Source organism: Podarcis melisellensis (genome assembly GCF_964234715.1).
Source record: "Podarcis melisellensis genome assembly, chromosome: 4".
NCBI lineage: Eukaryota > Metazoa > Chordata > Lepidosauria > Squamata > Lacertidae > Podarcis > Podarcis melisellensis.
In genome coordinates, this window is record NC_138531.1 from 41,933,201 (window position 1) to 41,957,547 (window position 24,347).

General features: G+C 41.5%; 1 protein-coding gene across 4 annotated transcripts in view; it reads right to left on the bottom strand.

The window, feature by feature from the left end:
- The window catches only part of LOC309368869 (uncharacterized protein), a 269,378-nt gene that overhangs the window by 238,070 nt on the left and 6,961 nt on the right, over nt 1-24,347 (bottom strand). For 2 of the 4 annotated variants that reach the window (XR_014167927.1, XR_014167928.1), the window contains exon 2: nt 1,446-1,487. The exons of the other annotated variants lie outside the window; for them this stretch is intronic. The gene's annotated coding sequence lies outside the window, so the exon portion shown is untranslated. The remainder of the gene's footprint in view (nt 1-1,445; nt 1,488-24,347) is intronic. 4 annotated transcript variants of the gene reach the window in all.

The window sequence follows — 24,347 nt, forward strand, 5'->3', positions numbered from 1 at the left end:
CAATAATCTAAAACTACATGAGATGAGGCATTAGATGTACCAATACTTTCAGAGAATCAATCTCTGGAGAACATGGGCTTTAATTGCTTAACTTGAGCTTTAATTTCTTTGCAAACCAGCAAATTTTTACAAAATGAGAATATTAAATCCTAATGGTGATCATTTTAATTGAACTGATAATTATAATTTCCTCCCCTTTGTAATCTGCTAAATTGGATTCCTAGTTAAGGAGCTGGGATATTGTGCAACTGTTATTGTAGAATAGGGTTTTCTTACCCCTGTATTTGCCATTGGTCATGCTGAACTGGCACGAACCTCATTATCTTTTCCATCTTGTGTAGTTTTTAAGCAATGATTGGAAGAAGGGTGTTTCTTTCGTTAAATGGGCCATAATGATCCATAGCTCTGGGTCCATGTAACTTGGCTAATTGTAAAGGCTAATTGCCCATTAACCTTTACAATATAGCACTGGCATTCTGCCATTTATTTTTTTTAGTAACTGGTCTCTCATAGTATACTAAAATGGAACTATACAGGAAAGGAGTCATCTACAAAGGCTTATTGTTGTGATTAGCATGTCAGAGTAACACTGAATGGATCCAGATTCAAATTCCCCGCCCAGCCCAAAATGTATTCAAAATGACCCTGAAGTCTCTCTCTTGACTTCCTAGGTCATGCTGAAGCTGTTTCTGAGGCCATAGTTAATGCTTGCGTAACTCTACATTTTTTTCCTGGTTTCTTATTCACACAAAGAGTGGGGATAATTCTTGGGCAGCCGAAGAAATGGATCCTACTGCAGAAATCATGATGGGTCACTGCTGTGCTTTCCTTAGTATAGGAAATACCTCTTTAGTTTGTTTCTGATGCTGCTAGTATTTTCATTTTTGCAATAGATTTCATTCCTCCCGCTCAGGTACCCATAAAAATGTCATAACCTGCAAGAGCTGACATCAGTTGGCACTAACACATTCTTTTAAACATTGCACTGATGACACTACAGTGTTTTTCATGACAGCTTAGGCAATGAACATTTTTCAGCAGCTGTACACTGCCATGATTCAAATGTGAAATGAAAGTTGCACAATATGGTCTCCAGAAAGTAAAGTAACTCTTATCCAGCGTATGGTGTGCACTCCACATTGCCCTCCCCTTCACTGATAGTCCTGTTTGGGAAATCTTTCTACTCAAAATCCTTGTAGTGCTGCTACAAGCTGGACCACAATGACTTCACCAATCATTGTTACATTGCGACCCTTTTGCCCATTTCTGTAAGTCATCACCTTTATTATTTATTCATTCATTTCTGAAGCACTCTTTAACCCAAGGGTTCCTAGGGAGATATGCAATATTCAAGATAAAATACAACATATGAGCAAAAAGCATTAAATATCATAAAAACATATGACCAATGACCACGTTTTAAAAAAGAAACCAATAGAACTCACCAGCAGCAGACCGACAGCTCTCAGCTTATCAATCTCCAAAACCTGAAGAAAAAGGGACATCTTCAGTTTGTTTATTTTTATTCATTTGCAAAAATTCGTGCTGGTTGTTGACCTGGACATAGCCTTTCAAATTTTCCCCAATTCAGGAAAAATTCAGGAGTAATCAACATTAGGAGAAAAAAATTCTCATAAGACCCAAAAACTCATAACACTGTTGAATGACTAATCAGATCTGCTCGTATATTCTGTGCGGCATGTTTTGCTGGACAAATGGCAAATATCTCCATCACTCTCTTTGACATACTATAATCAAAACATTTAAGAGATTTGCTTACAGGAAAAAACTCATAAAAGAACACATGCTTGTGTGTGAATATCAAAATAAACGAGGACCTTTTCTGGATTCAAGCTATTCATATGAATCATTTTTGATGGATAACAACTCTCGGTTATAAATTCAATTCGGCACTGTACTGAAGAAACATCAACTCTGCTTGATTATAGCAGCATGCACTTGTCCCCTTGCAACTACAATAACTAGTGGAAAGGGTGACATAGAATTCAAGAATTTATTACCAGCTTTGTATCCTAAATGGCTCTGTGGGCCAACTAAGAGCAGGGAGCTTACTGCTGATCTGAAATATAGATAACTGAAAAGTGTTTAGACTTGGTACACTTGCTCATGGATGAACCATAAAATGGATGGTGATAGGGGGGCAGGGATATTAAATCACTATGGATAAGACTCCCTAAAGTAGTAGATATCCCAGATGTATTTTTACAGTGCAAACTGAAGGATACCACGCCTGATCCCTTTTCACCCCAATCAGCAGTATTTTTTAGGATCTTCTCACTGCAATAACCTTTGGAATGTTAAAAATATTCATGTCCAATGAATTTGCATAGGTAGATGAACAGTTGCTGGTGCTGCAACATTTGTGATCATATGTTCTAAACTAAGATGCAGTAACTATGACTTCCTCATGAAAAAATGACTGGATTCTGAACAGCTCTTTTCAAAAACAGGCATCACCATTTGAAAACAGAAATAGATAACATGCATTGGTTGCATAATTTGCTTTTTAAAATGAAACATCTTTGGACCAGTTCTCACAGTGACATTTTGCTCTGAATGGACAGTCCCAAAGATCCTGAGCAGAAGCACCATCTTCTCAAACTGAAGGGGCTAACATGACGTCCTGACATCACACACGTGTGACGTTACAAGTAGCAGGCGCAGAGCAGAATGCCCTCTTAACATTGAGGGGGCCAGTCAACTGCCTCATCCGGCTTTAAAATTAGTACCAGCATAGAACTACCATCTTCCCAGCCCTCATTTCATGATCACACCTTAGCCCGTTCCCCACACCCAATTCTGCCGATGGTCCAAAACTAGCCAACTTCTCCTTTTTCATGTCTTAATATGACAGACCCACATCCTGTCTCCATGTCCTATCTAAAACTGCAACCTTGAGTCATGCCCTGTCAGGTACCCAATTTCCCACTTGCCTTTACCTTTTTACCTGAGCATTGGTGATGCTATAGATATCAGCTCTGTGATGCTGGTCAGATATCAGTAATTTTGCTTATGCCCTCATCCCGGCAACTGATCCACAGTGTCTGCTTTTCAGAAAACTTTTCCATTTCTTCTTCCCATTCAGTTCAGTTAAATCCATCAGCAATTCTATTTAAATGTAAAACATTTAAAGCAACCTTATACTGTAATAAGAAGAAAACCTGAACCTTTCGGCTCATAATACTATTCAGAAGTAGTAAATTTAAAAGCCTTACATTCTCCCTCAGTAACTGGCAGTGACTAACAACTTGGGCAAAACACATCAGCTGAGCAGCTCCACCCTCGCCACTCTGCCGGCTGCTACCGGCAACAGGTCCCTTATGTCTGCAGTAGATTTGTATATAACTCCTCTGGGCTCAGTTGTGGACATTGTTAATATTGGATCAAAACCCAGATAGCATTTGTCTCATTCATGTATGATAACAGTCATTTTCTTACTTTTTGCATAATGCATTTTCCTGATGCATTATGTAAAAGGAAACCTCCTGGGTGCCTCTTCGCCTTCACCACTTAAAGCCTTGAGTCTGAGAAATTTCTGACCAAAAACAATTGGATAGTAAAACTGAGAACTGAAAAGGAGCTTCCAGATCTGATTATATTGGAGCTTAAATCCCTGGCAGAATCTAATCAGCATCCAGGTCTGTCTCAGAGCTAATTACGTACAATTAATACTTTCACTGTATATTTTTGGACACCAGGATAATTTGTGGAAATAGTCCCATGCTGGGAATTCATAACATGGCGTGCAGTCCTTAGCTATAATTTTTGAGTGTCTGTCTTACTTCATGCTTTGACATACCACAACAGATCTCCTGTTTTGTCTTTGAAGGTGGCTTAAAATGTATTGCATGGATTCCATTTCAAATCTGAGAGTATTGTTGGAAAGATAGAGGAGAAGGGTAAATGTTATTAGGGACATATTAATGCATTGGTAACAGAGGCCTGGGCTTTGTATTACAAGAAAAGCTTTGTTGCGGTTATGAGTGAGAAGATGCTCTCGAAAGACATTACAAACCGGCTCCTGAAAGGCTTGTGAAACAATACATAAAGCTGGCTTTAACTCACCTCTAGCTGCTACCCTAAAGATAGAAAGCTATCAAAATTTAAGTGGATGATGTAATTCCACTTTCCACCCTGCCTTGATTTAATTCCCCCTGTTTAGCCTGGGATGCTGGCTGCAAACTTAACTTTTGCAAAAATCACAATAAAAGATGGGCGAGCTCCTCCTTATTCCCTATGGAGAGGTAAGACCGCCTGTCAGTCATTGTGACATCTGCTGTGCTAATAGCAAGTACCTTCTCAGTTGATGCACTTGATAGTGAGCAGCCCAGGAAGAAGACAGCTACAGCAGGATGCTTGAAAAAGTGCAAGACACAAAATCCCTCAAGCTGGCAGCACTGTTGATATTCTGTGCTGGCAGACGCAGAGGTTGCGGTGAGATAACCTTCTGTCATCTCTGTGGTTCTCAGCAATGATTTTAACTCTCCCAGTGAATAAAGAACACTGAGAACTCAATGTATTCTAGAAAGAGGGTACACAATATTTAGGGATGAAACAAATGCTGGTGCACATTTTGCAAATCTAAATGAGCCAATAGTCAAATTCAGCTTCCTGAACTTATTTTATCCCAGAATGTATAACTTGATGCTCCACTTCAATATTATCTACATCTGTTAGATGTAGACCTCCAGAGGTCACACATTTTTTGATGCATAAATTTCTGATATATTAGTAACACCTATTAGGTCAGTTTCATTTGCACAATTTATCAACACACTCCCAACACCCTTATCTCTTGGTTACTAGGGAAAATATTAATGAATTGGACGATGAAGGACTCTTCTGGTTACTTCTTTCCAAAATAGCCATCAGAATTTATCTACAGATTTTAAAATTCCTAATTATCTAGTTTGTGTCTAAAGTCAGTCTCAGGCATTAGGAAGTCTCCACTGTTCCGTTTTTATTTCTGAACTTTGTTAAATATTTGGTGCATTAACCATGTTCAGTTCCTGTGTGTCAACCATGTTCGGTTCCTTTGCTTCCTTCACACCTTTCCCCCACTCTGCATTTATGATTTGCAGGTCCTAGGAGTGGGGGAAATATGACTCAGATTGCATTTAAAGGTGCATGTATTCAATTCTCGTTTTTGGAAACATCCTTCAAAGCCATCCTTCAAAATTTGCACATTTTTGAATTTTGCAATGCAGCTCTCCAGCCAACTAGTGTAAAGTGCATATAAACGCACATATTACTGAAAATAGCAGGCTAAAGTGTACTATATTAGGGGAAATGCCAGTATTTCCTTTACAACACTGGCAAAGGCTGAATTAGATTTGCCTTTCAGCAAAATGTCTTCCATCTAGCCAGTCTTGAACATCTTATAAAATACAATTTTCCAATCTGCATATTATTTTAAGAAGTACTGTATCAAATGTCATAGCATATATACTTTGTGTATCAAAGTACCATAGATCTACACATTTTCCTTGCCCAGAAATCCAATTATCTAATATTTATAGGGGAGCTGAATTTTGCAGTGTCAACCAAACCTAAACATTTCTCTCTCCATCTATCACCTACCGTTTTCAATATCTTTCCCATCTTTAGCAGGTTGCAATGGGATTGTAAACTTTCCCTACTGAGATCCATAGGCCCTTTGAATTTCTGTGAATTATATGCCATGATGTATAGCAGCCGATTGTGTTAGGCAAACTGTGGAATACACTTTGATGCGGCGGAAGCCTCAAGATAATTTTGACCATTAGCACTCTTGCCCCATGCACAAGATATAGCAATTCTCTACATATAGGAGGTCCCTGATGCAGTCTGTACCATTGACCAGGTAGGGGTGGGAAGGATTCCTCTCTGAAACCTTCAAAAGCCACTGCCAGACAGTGTTAACACAAGGCTGTGGCCTCCATATGCTTCCGGATTGTTACGTCCACCAGCCACAGCCAGTATGGCAAATGGTCAAGAATGATCAATAGCATCTAGAAAGCACCAGGTTGGGAATATACTGAGATTAAAGATGGGCCAGTGGTCTGAGCTAATATAAAACAGCTTCCCATGTTCCATACATTCAAGTCTATATAAATTCAGCAACATGGATCCCATGCAAAGACCTTTCACTCCCAGCTTTAATTCCACTTTCTAGTTTTGTGATCCAACTTTTGGTAGACAACTGCAGGATTTTTTTAATCTCTCTGCATTATTCCAAATTCTCTTTCTCCGTGTGTGTGTGTGTGAGAGAGAGAGAGAGAGAGAGAGAGAGAGAGAGAATGAACATTACATTTTCTTCCTTTTTCTCCAGCCGTCCGCAGCAAGGCTGCCACCATATCACTCTGTCATCCCACCATCTAAGCTATGCTTCCCAAAGTGTTTCTGTGTCTGAATTTCACCCATAGCATAACTAAAATGACATTTACTTGCCAGTCTTTGCACAGATGTATGCTGCTTCTCTAGGATTACTGCATTTCTTGGCCCTGCAGTGTAAGGAGGTTTCTTTCTTTCTTTCTTTCTTTCTTTTCAAAAATCACCTGAGGACAATATTTCAAATCCCTTCCAACAGCTGCTGCACTAATTTCAATGGGCAAACAGCCTCCCTCTCAAAATGTGATGAGTCATCCTTCCTCCTAAGGAAGCCATCCGAGCGAGGCAGGGAAATGTCTGGAGCTGCACCAGCATGGAGATGCACCTTCCCCCCAGAAAATATTTTTTTCTATACAAAACTGTGAAATCATCCCAGTGATGGAAATAACCACGCTACCTTTGACTCAAATGCAAAAGCAGAAAATAATAAAGCATATTTCAAATGCAGCAGGACCTGCTTACAAACACATAGAAGTGGGATCAAGCTTGACATACAAATAGTCAAGGATTCTCCCCATTCTTTGATTACTGCATTTTATCTAGCACCTTGAGATATTTTTTAAAGATTCTGCTGGCCCTTAAAATTATTTCCTTGCATTGCAAAATCTACAGCTCTTCCAGGAAAGATTGCAATATGGGCATTCCAGTATTCACAATGCAGCATCAAAATACATCTATTACGGAATGAATAGTGTTTCAAATATAGAATTCAAGGAGAATACCATTAAACTGGGATGTGTTTGCTTTGTATAGTGCAATCTTATGCATGTCTACCCAGAAGTAAGTCCTGTTGTTCAATTGAGCTTACTCCCCAAGTAATAAGTATGTCTGGTGCAAGTAGTAAATGATTGCCATCTAATCATATGCACACACTGACCAAGGAGTAAGCTCCATTGAACTCGGTGGAACTTCTGAGACATGCAGCAGATGGCCCGTCTGTAGTCTCAGTTAGTATGCATGCTTGACAAGTTATGGAAAGCCAATTTGTATTATAAAGGAAGAAATTAGTTTTGCAAATGCACCTGCAATTCTCAGTGTAATGTTGCTGGGAGAAAATTGGATTATATCATTTTCTAGAAAACTCTGTAGAACTCCAGACATGGACACAAACAAACTGTCATAAAAGCAGTAGAAAGAAACTCCTTTCAAGTCCTGAGAGCCACATTGGTAGACCACAAGGGAGGAGACTTTGCCACCCCCATGCTCCTCCACCTTTCATTTAGGTGATGCCTTTCCTGGTGAAGGTATAGGTGGTGGTAAACCTCCACCTGATACAGTTATGTTCTCATGCAACTTTTATATCCACAGGAATGATGTCAGTCACTGAAACAGCAAGATAGAAGGCAAATACAGAGGAAAGCCTCTAAATCAGGCATGAGGGTCATCTTCAGTTTTGGAGAACCTTCTGGTTAGCGGTGGGCAAGGCCAGGGGCAAAAGTGGGCCTTGCAACAAATATATATATTTTACAGTTGTATCAGAACACTAGCTTCTACACACACTCACACAACCCTCCCTATTTCCCATCCAAACTCTCAAACAATGTTACTGGGCTCAAGAACACATTCCAGCCATGCAAAATGACTCAAGGAAGGGCCATAGGGGAACACACACCACGCAACTGTATCATTTTAAGGAGGACATCCCAGGTTTACAAAAGCCACCCCATCTTCCAATCCCAATCCCAGGTATCCCGCTTTGGCCGTGCACCTAATTCCGATGTTTTTAATTTTGCTGCCAATGTTTGGATTTTGAAACTCTGTTCAACCCACACACATGGGGCCCTGGGTGGATTAACTGCAATTAATATATCCTCACCTACCTATTAAAATGCACCCCACACTTTTCACCCATAGTAGAAATTGTTACACACTCCACTTTTCCAAGTCAGTGCAGTGCTTAACCAGGTTTGGGTCAAGGGAGGCATAGCGGCACTTTCTTATACTTCTTTTTATTTACAGATATGCAAGGGCACAAAGCTTAAACCTTCCAAGAAGCAGCCGAAATCCACTGCTTCTACATCAGATCTCTAAGGAGATGCTTACATGACCCCCCAACTCGCTTCAGTGTGTCTCTCTCTGTCTCACTCAAACTGTAGCCGGTCTTCACCCAGACATCTAGACAATATGATCTTTAGCAGAGGCAATGCACTTTTCAGGTATTTCCTAGCCATTCCAAGACTAGCTGTTGAGATCAATAGGCCAAGAAAAGAGAAGGAGTTGGCAGCATTGCTAGAACTATTAAGGTAGTGCCCACAAACCCTCTTCTGTTCATACCCCCATCATAAAATAATTTTGTAAGATAAAAGCCAGGAAGATCTCCCCACCCCCAATAAATAAAATCCTTTTCAGTAATTGAAATGGGCTGTGTCTTATTCCCACTTGCGTTGGATTCATTGAGCCAACGTTTTGGACCTTCCCCGATTAAAGCACCACAGCAACATCATCTTATTTCAAAGAGCTGCTTTCTCTCCAGATTCCTAGCTGCTTCTCACATGGAGCCAGAGATATATAATGAAGCAAATGGCCTTAATTGAAGCATAAGGGATCCTTAGGGGGGGAAAGAGGACACAGAGAAGAACGTGAGGCTGTAATCTTGATTTTCACAGAAGCAGCTAAATAAAATTAAATAAATAAATAAATGGAAATCATGTCATTTGTATCTTTGGGGCTGATATGAAGTGTGGAATTCTTGGCATACCGCAGCCTCATGATGGATGAAAACACAAACAAAAATCAATGCCTTAGCTGTTAAAAGAACACATTTTCCCCCAGTAGTGAAAAGATTTGCTATGGGCTGGCAGCTGATTTCTCATTAGTAAATGCATCCCAGTTAATAGGAAGCTTTCTCTGTACACAAGAGGTAATTATGAAGGCAAAAGTGTGGAAAAGCCCAACAGCCTTTCAGCCCTCCCTGACAGGTTTCTTACTATTTGATTATCATTTTATTAAGTTCTATTTCAAGACAGAAAAAATGGTCATAGAATCATAGAACTGCAGAGTTGGAAGGGACCACGAGGATCATTTAATCCAACCTCCTGCTTTGCAGGAATCTTTTGCCCAATGTGGGGCTTGGATCCATGACCCTGAGATTAAGAGTCTCCTGTTCCACCAACTGAGCTTTCCCAGCAATGTCATTTTGCATCAGCCATCTCCTCTGAAGTGAATTCAAGTTTGAATTCATGGGCTGGATTTAGACTCTATCACTCCTGCTTCTCCTTATTGGCAAACAGCTGACTGGCAGGATTCTGGCTTTATAAATAAGGCCTCAACAGGCCCATTTTTAATATACCTTGGAAATAGGAAGGAAATGAGAGGAACTCAGAGCTCTGTTTTTTTAAAAAACCTAAACTGCTACAAGTTCTACATATTCAGAGTTGTATATCCTCTTTGAAGGATAAGGCATCATTTGTTTCATCTTGCTTTGGCACACTGAAGTCAAAACAGACTGTGCATGTCAGTCAAGTTGCCCCCAAGGTTTTCTGTGTCTCGGTTGCCATGAGGTATCATCATATTGTGCCGATCCTGATGGAAGGTTTATTGCTGGAAAAGTAATTTCCTACACAGAAGGCTTGAAACCACGCCTCTCACAGTTCCCTACAATGCATCCCCTTGAAGGGCATTTCAGTGACAACACAGATCGAGGTGAATTCTTGAAATGGGAAATACCACTAGGAATTAATGTTTTCCTTTGGGGGAAAGTACATGAACCCCAACGGTTGCAGGAGAGGAACAGCAGCTGGGGCAACTGCAGAGCAGGTGAACTTCTGCCATCTCCCTACTCTGTTTTTGCTGTTGCTTTCCATGTGGGGAATGGAGAGCCTCTGGACAATCCACAAACCCCAAACACACACTGATGTGCAGCAGCTTAACTTGATGACTTCTGAGTGGGGCGATTTAAAACAAAACGAGGTTGACATGAATTATTTTGGGGATAGGGAGGAGTGCTGTTGGTGTTGGTTTTGTATTTTTATCTCCTGTTTAGTCAGGGAGAGCTTTGTTTTGTTTATGTGTGCTGCCAACATTTTCTATTACTGTTATGGGATGGCTGGTTCACCGCCCCCACTGTGTTGTATGAAATATTAATGTTTTATATTATTTCCCCCTCCTTTGATACAATGTGTTTATGTATATTTTTTCAGCATAAGTCATTTGGTGACGCTTTGTGTGAGAAGTGACTAAGAATATATATATTGTGTTATGAGATTGTGGGGGCAGGAAGTAGGCTGTATGTGAGACCCTTCTAATGCCTGGATCCAGCAAGTGTTAAAATATAAGCCATGCTAGCTTCCTGTGTTGAGGTTATCGCCTGAGCAATGAGCCATTAATGGAAGGGGGCTCTGTGTGAGTGGGCAAATGGGTGGAGGCGCTCCCTCAAGTCATAGCTAGTTAGAAGGGCAAAGCTTGAGTTTAGAGTTGAACTGCAGTGATGTGACCTAGAAGTGAAGCAGCAACCGAGAGAGAGAGAGAGAGAGAGAGAGAGAGAGAGAGCCAGAGCAATAATTGAATTCTTTTTGAATCCAAGGCTGTGACTATGGGAGAAATAAAACCCTTTTGTGGTGTTGATGCTGTGAACCCCTCCATCATCTAGCAGGTTCTATATATGTGTAAAGAAACCCATATGTCCTAAAGATACCACAGTCTCCACTGTGCTTCATTCCTGAAGACAGCACAAGCCCTGGGTCAGTGTCTGAAACCTCTAGAATCTCACACTGCTCAGACATTGGGGTGGCATGCAGCAATATTGTAAGCAAATGTCCCTCCTTTAAGGAGTTTTGTTACCACTCCTATAGTTCAGCAGTGTACCATCCACGACCATTTCACTATTGAAAGTTCCCACTTTCAACATTTTCTTAGAGGAGACCATTTTAAAGTTGAGTATAGTAAAAGCTATGGTTTTCCCAGTAGTGATGTATGGAAGTGAGAGCTGGATCATAAAGAAGGCTGATCGCCGAAGAATTGATGCTTTTGAATTATGGTGCTGGAGGAGACTCTTGAGAGTCCTATGGACTGCAAGAAGATCAAACCGATCCATTCTTAAGGAAATCAGCCCTGAGTGCTCACTGTAAGGACAAATCCTGAAGCTGATGCTCCAATACTTTGGCTATCTCCTGAGAAGAGAAGACTCCCTGGAAAAGACCCTGATGTTGGGAAAGATTGAGGGCACAAGAAGAAGGGGACGACAGGGTGAGATGGTTGGACAGTGTTCTCGAAGCTACCAGCATGAGTTTGACCAAACTGCCTGAGGCAGTGGAAGAGGAGTGCCTGGCGTGCTCTGGTCCATGGGGTCACGAAGAGTCGGACATGACTAAATGACTAAACAACAACAACAACAAAAACATGAGTATGGAAAGGTTGCCTTGTTCCACCCAGCATAAAAGCGTAAGAAGAGGGCTGCTGGATCAGGCCAATGGCCCATCTAGTTCAGCATCCCGCTTTCACAGTGGCCAACCAGATGCCTGTGGCAAACCCACAAGTAGGAATCAAGCACAAGAGCACACTCTCCTCCTGTGATTTCCATCAACGGGTATTCAATAGCACTTTGCCACTGAAACAAGCATTTCAGCTTCCTATATATAGTGAATAATTTTCTAGCTGTAATAATTTTCCACAATGGCACTTCATTCTTTTGCTCACAGCCTGTAGTAGCCTTGACCCCAAGCCACCATGCATTCAGTCACAAGCACAGAAGCACACTTCAAAAAGTTGTTGACCTGTAATGCCCCATTGCTGCATAGCATGGTATTGTCAAGAGGTGAAGTAGAACTGCAGGAAACAAGTGTCTTTCCCTACTGTAAAATGTGACACACACCCACACATGAATTTGATGTGATCCACGTCGCCGTTTGAAACCAAAACAATGCGAGTTACTTGTTACTCTTGCAATCTGCTTTGGTTACATTTATGGCAAGCTACTCCCACAACTAGGAATTATATGAGGAGCTTCACTTCAGTTCAGCAGGACCTCAAATCTTCCACCTGTGCTGCCCTGTGACTTCAATTCCATTATGTGCTCTCTGATCCCATAATAGCTGCCCACCGTTTTGCAACAGCTCAAAGTCTAGTGTGGGTCACTTAACAGAGAAACTAATGGAACCTTCTGCTACCAGCACTCCTGCCAAAAAGCTGAAAACAGAAAGCTGGAAGTAAAAAGGGCAGGCACAAGTACAAAGAACCCTTACAAATAAAATCCATCATTGTGATCAGGATTCATTCTGATATTCCAATAACAGAACCTCAAGTGAACTTATTTAATAGCCTTAGGTATACAAAAAGCCTATGAAATGTAGATTTAGCTGGACCATTCTGGTTTTGGCTGTGAACCCTTATTTCCTGTGTGTGGTTTTAGACTGCCAAACCACATTCATTAATAGAGCTCGTGCTTCTGTTGTGTGACTCCATGAGATCGTAATTTTTTAAGGCTTTCCTACCATTCCAGCCAAGTATCTGACCTAAGCTGCATTGGTATTTTTGGAAATAATGACTGATACTCTTCTATAAGGGACAGGTGGCCTGGCAACAGCGATCGGAAGCCATCCTGCAGCTCAATTCATACACTGAAAAGTAAAGAAGGTGATTGAGCTTGCTATGTTTGACAAAAATAGGGTTGCCAACTGCTCCTTAATTCTGTGCCAAGTGCTTCACAGTCATTTGTGTGGGTGCTGGCTTATAAATGGCATTGCTGTATTAATTAATAACTGTGAATCCTGCAGAGCAGGAAAAGGACAACAGTGCAACAACAAAAAAGCTGGCCCCTTTCTTCTTCGTTTTAAAAAGAGAGAGTACATTAAAAATAGAAGTTTCTTCTGGATGCCAGACCCCATAAGATTCCTTTCAATACACCCACAGGAAACATTTGGAATAGTTCCCTGGGGATGTATCTCTATACAAATGTTACCTTCTGTTATCTACTCAACTTTTTGAAAGACATTCACTTAAGTTGACTCTAACTAGAATCTAAGAGTCACATAACAAAATTTGACTGCAAGAAGGATACAGCTCCAACTGAGCCATTTAAGAAATGTTTTCCTTCTTTCATTCAACAAAGGACAAGTAATAGAAGGTTCCAGAAGTGATGGAGATACACAGCAGTTATAAGCAGGGGTGAATCCCAAATCCTAAACTGAACTGGGATGCCTTAGATGTATGCTAGGCTTGTGAGATCTCTGTAAGGTAGCACAAGTCAAAGAGTCCCTTTCATGGTAGCATGGTAATCCAGACATCAAAATAATGCTGCAGACAAGCATTTGCTGAAAGAAAAAGCAATGTCTTTGATCCCACCACAGCACCAAGATGGACTGAGGAGGGAAGGGAGAGCAAACACCATGGTGGGCAAAGGGGGAAGAGGAAGAGCTCCATTGACATTGACAGGTCTAGCATGTTATCAGAGAAAATGATTGTATCCCAGTGTTTTGCAGCTCTGCAAAAGCAAACCTGGCATAGTATTGCTTTTGTAAGATATAGAGGCTGAATATGGTGAAGATAAAGTCAGAAGCATTGGGACAGCTCTCTGTCTAATCACAGAGAAATAGTTGGGAATAACCACTGGCAGCCCCAGATACAGACACATTGCAAATTGCTTTGCATCTTATGAGACATAGCTATTCAAATGAGGCTTGGGTAAGTATGGAAAAGCAATTGGCAGTGTGCATCCAGATGTGCACCTACATCTGTAATTTGATACATGAAGTATAAGTTGCTTCCATTCACAAATCTCTTATTGGTTCATCATAAATTATCTTAAACTGAGGTTACAGAGTTGTATCCAAAATTCATCAGTAATGTAATTCAGAGAGAAAGCCATTATCACATAAATCCAAAATACTGCTTTGAAATTATTGTAAGATGGCATCCCTAAATTGGTTAAATAGAACAATAAAGCCCAAGTAGAAACCCACTTTTATGCAAAATGTAATTGTGGTCAAATAATAGTTTAACTATAGATTTATACACAAAGGCTGCAACCCTGTATGTGCTTACCTGAGAACAATCCCCATTAAACTCAGCGGGACATAGTTCTGACTACAGATACATAGGATTATGCCATCGGTGTTCAGTCATTTATACACTTTGACAAAGCCCCAGACTTAGCATCATTCAGGAGCATTGTGTATGTGGGCAGGGGGTGGCAGCTGCCATGGGAAAAAATGGTGGACTTTTTTTGCAGAAAGTTCTGGAAAGTTGCCTTCTTTTTCTATGAGTGGTGGCAAGAAATAGAAAAATCTCAGAAAATTTCTATTCTTAAAAAAGTATTTTGAGATACTTTGGTTCAGCCCTGCTGGGTGTCTTATAAATCATTCTTATTCACAGTTATTTTCATTCAAAGTATGATGGTATCAATGAAAATTAAGGTCTACATGTTTACTAGCAACAGGGAGCATCCCAATCCTGTTTTGAAATGGAAGCAAGATTCCGGATTTTGACTTTCTCCATCCTGCTTCCAGTGAATCCCAAATGGTTAGTGTCTCTGTTTTATCAAGCAAAATGTAATACGTGTTTATTCTAATACCTGGTATATTACAATTCATTGTATGACAGTGCTGATTGTCGTGGAAGAAGGAAGATAGCCTGTGAAATCACAGAGCGTCAGATGATAATGTTTTAATACAGGACAGTTTTGTTTGTTTGTGTGTGTGTGTGTGTGTGTGTGTGTGTGTTTTACCCAGGTTCGAGGTTATCTTATGTACAGTGAAAATTGTTGTCATGAAAACTGAGTTCCTTTATCTAACTTTGCAGCCATTAGGAGAACATATTAGTCATATATCTCGCTTTCTCTGCTGCCTGTCACAAAAATACATCATCAGAGAATACTATTGTCAGATACTGTCTATGAATTATTGCAATGGCTTACTACCTTCAGGGTTATATATATTCAGTGGTTGTATGTTGACCAGATGAATGGAAAACAAAATGGAAAAATAAGGACCCTTCTTGCTGTTTCTGAAAAGCCAAGCCAAGATTTAGATGTCAGGGGTGTCCATCTACCCCAGAATTCTCTACACTTGGACTAGAATAGTTCTCTCATTTTCTGTTAATAAATTGAGTGTGGAAGCAGGGCAGCAGGCAATGACTGTAGAGGGGGCCCTGTACATGGGAATGGCACTTCTAGATCATGTGTAAATAGCTCTTTGTGCATACAATGTTCAGGAGCAATTTACATATTTTTTTACAAAAATATTTATAATTTTCAATATTACCAAAAACGGACAATAACGAAGGCATTCAGGAACCAAGGTTTGACTGTACTATTGAAGGTCAGTGGTTTGAATCCGCATGATGGGGTGTGCCCCCGTTGCTCTGTCCCAGCTCCTGCCAACCTAGCAGTTCGAAAGCATTCCAGTGCAAGTAGATAAATAGGTACCGCTGTGGCGGGGAAGGTAAACAGCATTTCCATGCACTCTGGTTTTTGTCACAGTGTTCTGGTGTGCCAGAAGCGGTTTAGTCATGCTGACCCGGAAAGCTGTCTGTGGACAAATGCCGACTCCCTCAGCCTCAAAGCGAGATGAGCATTGCAACCCCATAGTCGCCTTGGACTTAACCATCCAGGGGTCCTTTACCTTGCCCTAATGCTGCTGGCATTTTCACTTGTAACAATCTACAGATTTTTAAAATAAATGCGCAAAAGTCACATTAGTGAGCCTGTGCATATTTATTGCCCATGTGAAATAACACCTGAAAAGGGCTAATACACCCTTGCCCAACCTTGTTCCCTTGATATTTTCTTTTTATCTACAACGCCTATCAACTCACATCATTGGCTGTGTTGGTTGGGGCTGCTGAACAGGAGACCCTCAATAAGAAGACCAATAACAACAATTTCCAGAGTGACTAAATTTGGCAGTCAGCTCTTCAACACAGAATCTGATGTCTAACAGTCCAATCATCATCTCTTATACGAACTGCCAAAACATCAAAAGAAAAACTCCAATAGACTGGTTGCTTTCTCCTGATCTTTTTGTGCCTCTGAACAGTGCAACTAATAATGGCTGCCTATTGGCACTTAAAGAAAGTTAGGCTCCATTTTCAAATTAAATTATGCCAAACTCAAATTCAAACACCATTTTCAAATCAATTTTCAAAGAAATTCAGCTCTACCATTTATTGCCTCAACTGATATCTTCCGTCATAAAACTGTGACGAAGTAAACTGCATTAAAAATCTATCAAAATTAGGCCAGCAAATACTGGAAAAAAAGAGTGGTAACATTTCATGGAGGGAAGGCAAAAAGTTAATGTGTTCTTCAATATTATGCTGTGTTCTCTACATGCCCCTTTTACCGGTTATCTCAGGGGTCAGCAACCTTTTAAAGCTGTTGGCTAGTCCACTGTCCCTCAGACCATGTAGTGGGCCAGACAATATTTTGAAAAAAATAAATGAACAAATTCCTATGCTCCACAAATAACCCAGAGATGCATTTTAAATAAAAGCACACATTCTACTCATGTAAAAACAAGCTGATTCCCAGGCCGGATTGAGAAGGCGATTGGGCCGCATTCGGCCCACGGGCCTTAGGTTGCCTACCCCTGGGTTATCTGTTCCATTGGGGTAGACAAGAATTTCAGTGAATTTATAGTGAATCTATTCTGAAATTTAATACTGCCATTTTGTTGTCCTCCCTGGAGAGTGAATGTGATGAAGCTCTCTTTTTATTTCTACTGAAATACACCTAATTCCAGCTTTTTGGGATGTATAGCTATCTTGATTCTGATTTGACCGCTATGGAGGGCTTTGAGGGTGAGTTGCAACATTTCTCCGCCCCGCCCCCCATGGAAAGATTTTAAACCATAATCAGAACTATAAAAGGGGAGAAATTCTCTTAAGTTTGCAGTTAAAGGTGAATCTATCAAATTTGCTCTCTATGAAACAACATGAGAACCAAAACACAGCCATCCTCTGACATTTGCACTTAACTAAACTTTGTGAACCAACATTTACAAAAATGCATATACTAGTGAAAGTATGCAGAAAAATGAATATTTAGTTAAAATAACTTTTAAAATTGGATTATATTCAGGAAACTGTATCGATGAGTCAAAACTGCTGCAGATATGTGGAGAACTGGATTGAAGACTGGAAAAATGAGAATAGGAAAAGAATGAAAAAAGAGAGATCCTTCCATCGATCCTCAAAACACGCCCAAACAAAATGGTTTCCATATGAAGGCTGGCTTCATGGATCCCTGTGGCAGTGCAGCATTTGTGTGCAGCAGCTTAGCCAAAACAGAGTGGAGAACTGTGAAGAAAAATTCCTTATCCACATGGCTTGAAAGCAGCCTCTGTTTTCAGCCATTTTACCTGTTTTCTGTTGCTTCTTGTTCTGTTTTTCCATGTCTGTAAAAATACCCAGAGAAAAAGAACAACTTTTGGTTTCCAAATGCAACCACCAAGCAGATAATATGACAGCCAGTTCCACAATATTAGCACAAAACCGAACTGTAGGCCTTATGAAAATTATGCTGTGTAACTGTGTTACAGTGTTAGATGCAGGCGAAATGAGAATAAATTTCCCTTCTTTGCTTTCATATTTTTTAGGCTGACAACAATAATCAGTTCTTAAAGGTCAAGCCATTCCTTCCCGAATTCAATTGTCACGATTCTTTTTTAGCCAGGCGAAAGTGCAACTGATCATATCAGGAAATAACACCTATGATAAATTGCTTTTTAACCTTCTGTTCCTTGTCAGCTGATCACAGAGCTCTTTCACAGGGGAGAGGCGATTGCAGGGGTGTGCTTACTTGCTTTCTTACAGGTAACGTTTACTTCTTACTCTGCCTGATGCAAATGAGTTGAACCAATTGATTATTTACGGATCACTTACACTTGCACCCTTCACCAAGTAGTCCCAGGGTAGATTACAAAAATGCCACCATGAAAACAAGTCCAAATGATGTCAAAATCATAACATGAAACTACAAAAACTAACCAATGGCAAAGAGAACAAAGCAGCAGCACCGAACAGCAGTACAGTGGTACCTCGGGTTAAGAACTTAATTTGTTCTGGAGGTCTGTTCTTAACCTGAGGTACCACTTTAGGTAATGGGGCCTCCCACTGCCGCCGCACAATTTCTTTTCTTATCCTGAAGCAAAGTTCTTAACCCAAGGTACTGTTTCTGGGTTAGCGGAGTCTGTAACCTGAAGCCTCTGTAACCTGAAGCGCCTGTAACCCGAGGTACTGAGGCATCTAATTATAAGCCTGCATTTTTATCAAAGCTTATATATTTCAATCAAGGCTTGTATTTAAAAATGAGCTTAAAAAGGATTTTCAAATGTTTCATGCCAGGCAGAGAAAACCTTGGCCATTCTCCTAAGACAAGGGGCCCCCCTTGATTTATAGCAGGAAAAACAATTCTCAAAGTCATAAAAAAAAGGGAATTACATACACTGCCCTTGCAGGTTGAGAAAACACAATTAGGAATGGGCAAATAGTAAAATGATACCATGGGCCTCTCTTAAACCTTGAGCTGTATTTTCTAAGGCCAGAGGCAAATGGGGAAAAAACATCTAGCTGACAGAAAAAGAGAGCATTTTTAGGAAATCTTCTAAAGCTGTTTCTTTCTTAAACTGAGAGAGTTAAAAAGGGCAATAAATGTTGGGAAAGGCAACTGGCTTGGCTGGAGAAGAAGAAGCTTCTTCCTATTTTATTTTGAGGCTGGAAAGGAGGGTGAAAGGAGGGGTGTAAACTAAAGAGGCTTCTTTAAAAGCTGTTTTTTACTGAGTTCCTTTTTACTTTACAAAGGTTTTATTCTTTTAAAAGGCTACCTATGATAATGTATGAAATATATTGGCTTAAATGTAATTATGCAAAGGATTTAAGAAATGCTAGATTCTTAGAGTCATATTGCAATAGGAGACCAGAGGGGCAAATGAGCCCAGCCCCCTGCCAGACAGGAGACGCCATCAGCACTCCTGATATATAGTTGTCAGGCATTTGTTTAGAAACCTTCAATGAAGGAGATCTTTCAATGTTGATGTGAACTCAAGATCCTTGACATCTGTTGAAGATAAAAATGTAAGATTAACCATTTGTTTTAGAAGGCAATAGGGCAAGGAGGGCAAGAGGTGAGCTGGTAATTAAGATTCCATGTAAGATATATTATTACTTATTTGTCATTTATATATAGCTCTTTGTCTCCCTTATAAGGATAGAAGGAAATGGGTATATCTATTGTGATTGGTTCTAGCAAACAGCCAATAGGAATTCCAACCAGGCTGATTGGACAGAGGCAGCCACAGGAGGAGCAAAGGGGGCTGGATTAAGGAAATATAAGTGCTGGCCAGGATGGCAAGAGGGCAGGCCAGAGCTTGGTAACCATATACCACTGAGCCTCTCATTTATTTGTCTGACAAATAAATTATTATTTTAATTTCTCTATTGCTGCGTTGAATATTTCATTCCAGCTAAGCGTTAACCACAAGCAGAGGTGCTACATTTTATGGTGCCCTGTGACTCGGATAAGTGGTCTGCTGGAACGCAGCCCCTTCGCCCTACTGGGCAGGGTACAAGAGAGAGGATCTCTAAACTGCTTACCCAGCGCGCACTGGTAAATTTTTCCAGGGGGAACGCAGAAGTCTCGTCTGTCTGATACCCTGCTCACTGGCGGCGGCGGACCGGGGGGAACCAGGGAACCAACCAAGGGTAAGTGCACAAAGGGATTTTTGGCCCTCCAATTAATTGGGAGGAAGAGAAGTCTTGATCAAACTTCTGCGTCTCAGTAAGTGGGAACTGAGTACGCTAGGTGGTTGGGTACATCAGATGGTGATCTGGTGTAGGAAAAGGGAAGATTGGGAGGTAGAGTGTGGTGAAGTATCCAGCGCATTGTATGTGTGAGAAAGTACAGAGCAATCTGTAGCTGACCTGAGTGTGGAGTGGGTAGTACTTCGGTTCCCAGTGAGGCGACTCCATCTGGGCAAGAAACCCCACAAAGCGCGTCTGTGAGTGACTGAGTGGATACTTCACAGGGCCATACAATGGGAGTTGGGGGTTCAAAGGGGGAAAATACACCTCTTGAGTGTATGTTAAATAATTTTAAGAAAGCCTTCTCAGGGGCATATGGAGTCAAAATGACGCCAGAGCGCTTGAGAACGTTATGTGAACTAGAATGGCCAAAACAAATTACTGGATGGCCATCTCAGGGAACCTTTGATATAAATTTAGTAAGCAAACTTTGGACTGATATCGCCAAAGAAACTGGAGGGTGCCCAGAACAATTTCCATATATAGATTCCTGGCTGAGCACATTAAATAAAAATCCTCCATGGATAAGGGAATGCAATGTCAAACGATGCAAATTATTGGCTGTAAAAGCTGAAGCTAGGAAAGGAATCTTGCCAAATAAACTTAAACCCATTTTTGAGGGGCCAGAGGAAGAGGTGCTTCCACCCCCACCCTATGCTCCACATCGAAGGGAGCCTAATCCAAACACTCCACCAGTTGTAACCCCAAGGCAAGAAAGTGGAATGAATAATGGGGGTGGAGTCACAGAGCTTGATTCCTTGATAGATTATGATAAATATCTTCAGGAGGCATTGGAGTCCTATAATAAAGCCCAAGCAGAAGTGGTTATTCCACCTGTGACTCCTAATAGACCTCCATCTACAGTCTCCTTTAGTGGAACAACTGATTGCCCACCCCAAACCCCTGTACATCCAAGTCCCAGAGAAATATTACAGAAGTTACAGGGAGACCTTGATCGGTCAGCAAGCAATACAGCCAGGCGTATAAAGCTGCTAAAAGAACGCCTTGGAACAGAAACCATCCCTTATGATTTGAGGCCCCTAGAGCAAAGTGAAGAAAAAGGTCACGTAGTAGCCCCTCTTAGAAGAGTATTTGATGCACTTGAGGAGCCTGTGCTGGTTAATGGGCAACCCGGACCACGGCCACCTCGAACTTCGACCCTGCAATATATTCCATTCACGACTACAGATCTGATGAATTGGAAAACACACACCCCATCTTTTGCAGAAAAACCTCAGGCTATGATGGACTTGGTGACTTCAATAGTAAATACTCATAGCCCTACTTGGACAGATTGTCGCCAGCTCCTAAATACTCTCTTCACCACTGAGGAAAGGAGAGACATAATTGAAAAGGCACAGATATATTTGCGTGAGCAGGCCAGAGTGGGAAATATTTTTAATATTGACCGTCATCTCCAAGACAACTTTCCCTTGGAAGATCCTAATTGGGATCCAAACAATGCAATTCACCTGACCAGACTTACCACCTACCGCCAGACGCTTGTGCAAGGTATCCGCAGGGCATGCCAGAAGCCCACTAATATGTCTAAAGTCTCAGAAGTAGAACAGAAACCAAATGAGAGTCTGGGAGACTTTTTAGAGAGGCTGCAGGAAGCCTATCGTATATGGACTCCTTTTGACCCTGAAGCCCCTGAAAACAGCAGAATGATTACTGCTACATTTGTGGCCCAGTGCGCTTCTGACATTCGTAAGAAAATTCAGAAGTCAGAAGGATGGGAAGGGATGCTGATGAGCCAAATTATGGCCATTGCACGCCGAGTTTATCGGAATAGGGATGAGGCTGAGAAACAAGAGAAGAAGAAGTGGCAGAAGGAAAAGATGGTGATGCTAGCCACAGCAGTGAAGCAAGACCACCGCCCCTTAAATGGAGGGAGAGGGCGAGGAAGGAATCCACCACTGGGAAGGAATCAATGTGCAAATTGTAAGAAGGAGGGTCACTGGAAGCGGGAGTGTCCTGAACCCTTGAGGTTGGAAGAAGTACGCCCAGGCCCAGGCCCAGGCCTAGGCTCCGGCCCAAGAAACCAGGGACGGGGACGGGGAATGATCCGAGATGGACGATATCAGAGACCAGGACAGGGACGGAGTAGAGACAATTTCATTGGACTGGCAGAAGAGGATTTTACTCAAGACTAGGAACGACCGGACTCCATAAAGTTAGGCTTCCAGGAGCCCACGGTCACGATTCAATTAGGGAGCCATTTAATAGACTTTATGATTGATACTGGGGCTGAATACTCAGTACTCCCAGAACTATTGCAGAAAAAGGCATCCAAAAGTGTAGTCATTAAAAGTGCCACTGGACAGTCAGCTAAGAGGTCTTTCCTCCAACCTTTGGAATGCCAGATTGGGGGACATCGTTTAACCCATCAGTTTTTGTATATACCTGAGTGTCCAATACCTCTCTTAGGCAGAGATATGTTGTCCAAATTGCAGGCCCAAATCACCTTCACTCCTCGAGGTCCAGAAATGAAACTGCCATCAAAAGCAGCAGGAATAATTACCCTCTCAGTACCTAAGGAACAATCATGGCGCCTAATGTCAGCCTTGCAAGTCCAACCCACATTGGATACAGAATTAAACAAGCTCCTCCGAACTCTACAGGTGCCACCAGGAGTATGGGCCGAAAATAGCCCACCAGGAATGGCTAAGAATATAGCTCCAATTGTAGTAACCCTAAAACCTATGGCTACCCCTGTATCTGTAAGGCAATATCCCTTACCCCGGCGAGCAGCAGAGGGCATCCAGAAACATTTGGACCGCCTATTAAAATATGGTCTGCTTAAGCCTTGCCAATCAGAATGGAACACACCCCTTTTGCCTGTTCGAAAACCTGGGACAGATGAATACAGGCCAGTGCAGGACTTGAGGCTCGTAAACCAGGCTATCGAGACCTTGCACCCAAATGTACCAAACCCATATACCTTGCTGAGTTTGATCCCACCAGAAGCAACATTTTTTACTGTATTGGACTTGAAAGATGCATTCTTCTGTTGCCGGCTGGCACCACAGAGCCAACCTATATTTGCCTTCCAGTGGGAAGACCCTTTGACAGGAACAAAAGGCCAGCTAACCTGGACAAGATTGCCCCAGGGCAAAAGAACCACTACTCCACACTGGCTCTCAACAGGGCAGAGCCACATTCATGACACCAGCGTCACTGCAGTTTACATGGATTGACTTGTGACACAGAGGACAGTGGTGTGCTTGGGGTTGAGCAGATGCACCAGCAGGGCTGCCAGAGTGGTGGGTGCGCACAGCCCTGCTCTCGCTTTCACCCTGCCCAGACCCAACCAGGTAAATTGCAGCAACGCTGGCTCCAAGAAGGCAGCTCCACCCAGCCACCTTGGCTGCTGTTGGTGGAAGGTGCTCCACACTCACTTTGGGTTTGGCCGCAGAATTTGTGGATCAAAAATGAGCATTCATTCTCTTAATTTATAGATAGATCTCTTTTAAAACAATAACAAAACTCTTGCCTCAATTGCTTTATGAAATTTGTAGGAATGGTGCGTGCTTTTCACACTGGGGGAAAAAATTGTTTTCGGAATCTTGACCTGCCTCACGCTTCTGCTGCAGGACAGACAAGGGCATTTGGAGCATTAGTTGCAGTCTAAAAACGATTCCCAAACAAAGTTAAAATATCACTGGCATAGCTACCTCAGGACAATATGTTTAGGAGCTATTTATGTAAGGCAGCCTTAATACAATGGATAATTTACTGAATGGGGTCCAGCTAATCCAACCCACAGCATTGCCCATAATGTTTAAAGCCTTTAGGACTCCAGGAGGGAAGTATTTTCAGCAATGTTTTCATTGGGTACAGTCCAGAGAATGTTAGGCACACTTAAACCCTATTGAAATGAGCAGGACTTAAGAGCTTAGCTGTGCACTCAAACTCTGTTGAGTAAAACTTGGTTGAATAAAGCACAGTTGAAGCACTGCTTCAGTATGATTTAACCACTGCTGACTTTCTCTGTGGCTTGCATCACCTGCATAAAGCACAACTACATTTTAAACTCCCTGAGTACCAGCAACTGAAGATCTGATATGAAAAACAACAAACCAATTTGCATTATCTCAAGGACTCCTTTACAGTATCTTACCCCCATCTGAAATGGTGATGGAAACTCTTGTCAATTTTGGCTTTCAAGTGTTATGTTCAATTTCCCACATTACGGCATCAACTGGTGATCTCACTGCCGCCCC